At 39.9% G+C, this 7468-nt stretch overlaps 1 pseudogene; it reads left to right on the top strand.

Moving 5' to 3' along the window:
* The first annotated feature begins 1527 nt into the window (after positions 1 to 1527).
* LOC149213635 (cyclase-like protein 2 pseudogene) lies at positions 1528 to 2186 on the top strand (annotated as a pseudogene).
* Positions 2187 to 7468: the final 5282 nt, after the last annotated feature.

Here is a 7468-nt window from a genome sequence, read left to right as displayed (position 1 = left end):
ATAAAACTGTTGTTTATGAAAAAATCAGCTTGCTGGAATTTTCTGAGTGAAAAATCAGCAACTGTAATTTTTCCTTTTGTTGTCCCAAACTGCCCTTCAGCACTCAAGCTCTGATACCATGTAAAAATTTCTGTTTTCCCACCCCGGTTTTCAGTTTCACCTTATTTCTCCCATGTAGTTAAATTCCCATTCCCATAACCATACATTTAACAGACTGAAAAAAATAAATATGGCTGAAAACACAAATTTTGGAAATTTTTCAGAATGCTGGAAATTGCAGAAATAAAAATCAGCAATTAAAAACAACCATTAAAACACTGATATTTTTAGTCAACTTGACCCTGGAAAAACCCCCTACAACTCTTGGGGAAAACCAGTTCGAGAGCTCTTCTTTATTTCTGAAAATTGCCTTTTTACAGTGAGAATTATTCAGCAAAAAATCAGCAAGCAAATTTACAACTTATCTCCTTTCCCGTGCCTCACAGCAATCTAGAAATTACAGAAAACAGGACAACAATAAATGTTGTACGACCTCCGTTTTGTGTGCAGAAAAATCAGCAAACTGCTCCTCGATGTTTGTGCAAAAATCTGCCTTTCACTATGTGCTGAATCAGCTGTACAAATCTGCTCAATTGCTGCCTTGGAATGTGTGCCAAGCTGCTGTCTCCTTCTCCTTCCTGCTCAGAAATCTCTCTTGCTCTCTTGCTCTCCTTCTCCCAATCTGCTCATGAAAGAATGAATGACCTTTTCCTCCTTTAATATAACTCCAAGTGACTTTTGGGTGATCTCTAAATCCAATGGCTGAAATAGATTTAGATCAATGGTTGAGATTAAATGCTCATTTAAATCTCACTTTCTATTTTTTAATTCACCCCACTTTAATAAAGACCCACTTAGTCATTTATTTCCAAAGTCACTTTTCCTTTCTAATTTTTCATTGACTTTATAAAAGTCACTTTAAAATTAGACTTAATAACTTTATCACTTAAAGTCACTTTTAAATTAGATTTAACTTTATAAAATTATAAAGTCACTTTAGGAGAAAAATTAAATTCTTTTGGACACTTTTCCCTAGGCCAAAGATCAAAGCCTAAGGGAACCACCTGTCCTCCGGTACCAAATTTCAACAAATCCTTGGTACATTCAAATCAGGTTCTGTGAAAGATAATACAGTAACGAGAGTTGAATCAGTGAAACATTATACCCCATATGTCAGATACACGAAACTTGAGTTCAAGGTTGACACATTCTTTGCAGTTGACTCTCCACTAGGTGTATTTCTATCTCTGCGCAATGTTCGCATTGGAGCAGGCAATGGGAGAAGATGGAGCAGCGCTCCTTCTCTGCACAGCTCGAAGTCAAGAAGTTCACTTTCAATATGATGGAAAAACAGATGATGAGCTTCAAATCATGGGGAGCCTGAGACAGATGATCAAGGAAAACAAAATTCTATGTGATTCATACCGTGAGGTGTAGACCAAAATCTACAATTCAGGACAGCAAAACTGAAGCTAGGACTGGCTGAACACGACCAAAGCGTTGTTTCGAGTTACAGAGCAACCATGCTGATACGCAGTGTTTATGTGCTCCTAATGGGGCTTTGTTATGCATCAACTTTTGGTTTAGTTTCGTCATCAGAAGCTCATCCCGGGTGTGATTCAGGAACATGTGATGTGAGTATCTCTACTTCAATAGACCAAGGAAGAATTCTAGATATATTTCATGCATACCGAGAAGATATGCCTGTTTGGGACTCTTCACACGCTGGCTGGCTGCAAGCATGAAAAATGGGTCCATTTCAAACAATTCTGCGTTGAAGATGGGTGCCCATACAGGTACTCATGTGGATGCCCCTGGTCATGTTATCGACGAGTATTATGATGCCGGGTTTGACGTGGATACACTTGATCTCAGGATACTCAATGGGCATGCATTGCTTGTGGATGTACCAAGAGATACAAATATAACAACAAAGGTAATGGAGGGCCTAAACATTCCAAGAGGTGTGCATCGTGTGCTTTTCAGAAACACTCAACACTGATAGGCGTCTTATGTGGAAACGAGAGTTTGATACAAGTTATGTTGGCTTTATGAAAGATGGAGCACAGTGGCTTGTGGATAATACTGACATTAAATTTGTCGGAATTGATTATCTGTCAGTTGCGGCACATGATGATCTCTCATGATTATGCCAATAACTGTGATAATGATGCAAGTTTCAGGTGACATATCTCTCCATAATAAAGTGAGTTCTGATAATAGATCTCTCTGGGCTAATACGAGTTCCTATGGCAAAATTTTCTTGTGTCATCCGAACTTACTGTGGCTGAGATATACGAGATTACTATAGTAATATTGCTACTGTGGATTGTAAGCTATATAGGGCATTCTATCTTAATAGACATGGCGCAGAGGCTTACTCATTCTCAGGCTATAGACGCAAGAGATGCGTTAGCAAAGGCAATATATGCAAATTTATTTGACTGGCTTGTAGAGCATATCAACAAGTCACTGGAAGCAGGCAAACGACGCACAGGCAGATCCATAAGTATTCTGGATATCTATGGATTTGAGTCTTTTAACAAGAACAGTTTTGCATAAACTATGTGAATGAGAGACTTCAACAACACTTTAATCGCCATCTGTTCAAGCTCGAACAAGAGGAATATAGTATAGATGGCATTGACTGGACAAGAGTGGAGTTTGAAGACAATCAGGAGTGTTTAGATCTCATTCCTTGCTTCAAAGGAGAAAGAGGCAGAGAATTCCGTGTTCGGCACTATGCTGGAGAGGTGGTATATGATACAACTACATTTTTGGAGAAAAATAGAGATTTGCTGCATTCTGATTCGATCCAGCTACTTTCTTCATGCACTGGCCTTCCAAAATCATTTGCATTTAATCTCAGTAAAGGGGAAGAGAAGTTGATCACTCAACGAGGTCGGTTAAATGGAGCTGATTCGCAGAAACATAGTGTCGCAACCAAATTTAAGGGGCAACTTTTTGATGCAGCGACTGGAAAACACTACACCTCATTTCGTTCGGTGTATCAAGCCAAACCGATTGAAACTTCCAGGTGTCTTTGAGCGAGGACTTGTCTTGCAGCAGTTGCGCTGTTGTGAAGTGCTGGCATTTTTATTAAAAAATCGGTTTTATTCAAACGGTAGCGAGAAGGTGAAAGGACCGCAGCCAAAATTAGAACGCAGATCATTTACCATAAGCAAAGATATAGGAACGAATTTTCCTATTTTGATCCTCAGTCATGATTTCATGAGATCCTTGCTCCAGTTTATCGGCCATCAGAGGGATTCTTGCAATTAAAGCTGAACAGCTCATTTTTTATCGACCTGTAGGGAAAAATTGTTTGGTCTATTTATTGTATGCATTGATCTTTAGGAACAGATGAGTGGCTTTTTACTATTTTTCATAGTGCCAGTTGAAACAGTTCCATCTTTTCATGGATCGGTTTTCTTCTGAGCTATTTATGTATTAAAAAATCATTTGTAAGAGTTAGAGAGTGTGAAGAGAAAGAGAATTCTGAGTGCTGGTGGAGGAGAACAGAGAGCTTACTTGTACAGTTTTTGACAGAGAGTCTAATGAAAAATACAGCTCTGACCCCTGAGATTCCTGTGGTATGACAATTTAGCATAAGTCTTCCTTCTGTTTCATATGTAACTTGTTATGTTTTCATTTCACTTCATGATCATTTCTAATTGAACAAATGAAGTGTTTAGGTAGAATTCATAATATTTTATGCTCTGCCTATAAGTTTGTTCATATTCAATGTTTTCCTCTGTTTGACAAGGATTCATCCTCTATGCCCTTGTCAGCTCCTCAGCAGTCTTGCCAGTCCATTTAAATCTCAATTTGATGTTAAATTTCTTGCCTACCTTGCCTCAGGAGATAACCTGTGTTTTTGATTACATTTCTCTGTTCAAGCTGTTACTTTGCCCATGCAGCCCAGAAAAACCCCATCATTTTATTAAAAACCCCTTTTTATCAGTTTACTAGCCTAAAATCAGTGTTTCCTTATTGGTTATCTCGCCCGTTGAAGATCTTTACCGAGATAGATCGGAGAGAGTGTTATAGACAATTTTGTGCCTTACAACAACAAGCATGAATTGTCAATAATCCAAGGAATCCAAAGTTCCCTAAACATGATGTTCCTACCCCTAGAGGAACAAGGTCAGCAAACCAACAGCTCTCAGATCAGTTCTCCACCTGAAAACACTCAAAAACAAGCAATCATGAAATCAAAGCAGGTGCTCCACTAGGTTTCTGCGCTGAAACTCAGTTGCTCCATGGTGTACCTGCGTTGCAAAGCAAGTGGGACAAAGGCCACCTGCGCTGAGCGAGATGGGACAAGTGGCACAATGAGTCATTGCTTTGGAATCTTCCAAAAATGACACTTGGATCAGGGATTTCGCCTTGTGATGAGTCAGAGGCTCTGTTTCTCCAAGTGGAAGCAAAGTTCACCAAGTGGACTCAAGAACTGAAGATCAACTAAAGATTAACTGAAGAGAGAGAGGACACAAGGCAGCTACACATCAGTTGCAAGCTGACTCATCCTTTCTCAATTCATCTATATATTGAGCTCTCTCCTATGAGCTCAGGAGGCTGGAATTTTGTGCAAAGTAATGATATGTTGTTGGTTTCATTATTGAGCTATTGGGTGATTGTTTGAGAGAGGTGAAGAGGAGCAATTCTTTCTGCTGGGAGGTGTTGCTGGGTTGGAGCCTTCAATGGTTGTAATACTCTCAGAACCTTTACTTCTTCATTAATAAAAGCTATTGAGGTTCTTCTATGTGCTCTTGTTTCAATAATATATTGTGATGATTGCATGTTTGGTTTACACTAATCCATGAACCAGTTATGATTGCATGCCTCTTGTAGTTTCCTTCTTTGTTATTTTGCAGGATCTCATTGTAGCTGGGCAAGCAAAAGAACAAGGAGCTAGGAGCAAGCGGCCAAAGAGAAGAGTTTGGATTCGACATTAAGCGCAAGGTAACGGTTAGTGCATTTCTCCATTCTCTTTTGCTTTCATAAAGAAGTAAACCTTAAGTAGTTTGTTTTATAGTTGTTGCTAAGGAACTATCACCCTTAGAGTGGGATAGGGTCATCCGAGTCGGATACTTTTCCCTACAACAAACTGGCGACTCCGCTGGGGATCGTATCCGTTTGATTGTGTTTGTAGTATTTTGCTATTCATTTCCTGAACAAAAGAGTACCAAATCGAAAAGCTTTTGACTATATCAAAAGCGAAGTAGAGGGCAGCTACTCTAGCTCATTTCTGAGCAAGTTCATGATTTGAAGAGCTGATCTACAAGGATCCTTGTAAGCTCTTAGTGATAGCTTTGCACCTTCCTAATCATCCCTTTGAGTGTGCTTGACTGATTGTTTCTGATTTGAGCAAAAACCGTGCATTTTTGAGAAAATTATGACCCGGAAACTGTGAAAACGCAATTCTCGTTTTCCAAAGCAGGTAGTACACAGGCTACCTGCTTTGCAACGCAGGTCCCGAAGGGGCTACCTGCGCTGAGAGCCAGACTGGCTGTGCAGCACCTGCGTTGGCCCAAATTTGCCTTGTGCATTTGGGGTTTCCTCCCTTTCTCTTGCCTATTTTCACCATTGATTTGGCTGTCAGTTACTAGTCTTGCACCTGTTCTGAAACCAACCTTACTTGCCATCATTCTGCCTCTGTTATATAATGAAATTGTACTTGTTCTTTGTATTTCTTACTCATTTACAATTTCCCATAATGAAAAGTAAACTAGTCTTGCTTTTGGCCTCTTAGATCTGAACCTGTGTTAGGCATTTTGTTGATCTAAAGAGTTAGCTTGTTTGCTGTCCATAGCTGATTAGTCATTTTACTTTCGTCAGTATGGTTTGATTTCATGTATTTCCAGTGATTAAGCAAGTGAATCTTAAGGTGTCTTTTGATTTTTGGACAAACTTGTTTGTTTTCGCTCTAAATCGAAATCAAAGTTATATAACCACTTTCTTTTTGTAATCCATTGACATTAAGAAAGGGAAAAGAAAATACATGCATTGTGCATTTTGCATTTGAAAAAGTTTGCATGATGATTTAGGAGAAAGTGCAATAGTTTGTGCTGTATGAACTGTGTGAAAAGAATTTGCCTTTCTTCTCTCTCAGTAGTTAAGATTTTCATCGGTCAAAAAGATTTGAAAAAGCTTGCTTCTCATCTTAGGCTGCATTTAGGAATTTGTCATATACATCTCGTGGTGAACCTTGAAAGGCAAACTTTAAAAAGATCAACTTAAAATATATTGAATGAACCTAACAACGCATTTGAAACATAACGCAAACATCTAGAGGTCTAGGTAGAGACGTGTTCCGGCGTCGTTAAACATAGTGACTGTCGATCTCTACGAAGGTGGGTGATTCCTCCTGAGAGTCGGTAGCACTAATACGGACTTGTGCTCCCACGTACCGTCGCGTATATATTGGGAGACCCCTATAGGCAATTATCCTTTATCCATAGGAAGCCGTGTCGGCCGCCCTACTGATCGCGATGCAGTGAACACAACATTCACGAAGATCGACCACCCGTACCGTAAAACGTATTCTGTGGTTTCGCGAAAAGTTTGGCACACCCTCTGCCTAGATCTCCAGAGCAGTTTCTTTTGGCCCTTTTCAAACTCTATAACTGAAAAGGTCCAACCGAGCATTTGTCACTTCGGGCTCGTTAATACATCGAAGGAGACTAGAGTCATCTTTAGCTTTTTCTCGACTCTTAAAACATGAAAAAGAAAAGTTACGTTTAAAAGCGTCTAATAAAATTCATTCAAATCGGAAACACAAATTTCCCCCTTCATATTTTAGTTGATCGAGTAATCCGCAATCGTGGAAGAAAGTCAATTGAATATCCGTCGTTCTCGGAGGCTTGCGAGTCAACCGTCTTTGTCTCCGGAATCGAAAACAATCCGGACAAAGCGAGCTCGTCGAACCAGTTCAAAATCTCCTTTAAAAGTTAGAACAAGTGTTCCAACAACATCTGAGATTCTGGTTACTCCAAACATTTCCGGAAACCCTGCCTCCATAGAAGAAGTTCAACCGCCACAGAGGGACAGTAATATTGATCCTAGTATGGGGGCAAATACTTGTATAACTGAACCAGTTCCATCTGTAACCGGTCCAGAGAGTTTTGTTCCTCAAACATCTGTCGTTGTCGATACAACCCCTTCTTCGGCACCGGAAATCTTTTACGGACCTGACGGTCTTCCTCTTCCACCTGGTCTGATTGCGATAGAGGAAATTATAGAGGAACCGCAAGTATCCACTCCAATTCAATCTGGAGTAGGGGTCACTCTATTTCCTGCTACAACAGAATTTTGTCCATCACCAGTGGAAGTTCCTGTAGAATCACTAGGTGATCAATTGGATTGACTAAAAATGACTGAACAACCGTCGACATCTAGGACTGTGTCGAATGACACAGCGACGGCA

Source organism: Pinus tabuliformis, chromosome 1_1 (assembly GCF_031772625.1).
Source record: "Pinus tabuliformis cultivar Carrire ecotype Pingquan chromosome 1_1, CPIR1, whole genome shotgun sequence".
In the NCBI taxonomy this organism is placed as follows: domain Eukaryota; kingdom Viridiplantae; phylum Streptophyta; class Pinopsida; order Pinales; family Pinaceae; genus Pinus; species Pinus tabuliformis.
The sequence above is the reverse complement of the archived record's forward strand: the minus strand, read 5'-3'. Positions and strand labels throughout refer to the sequence as shown.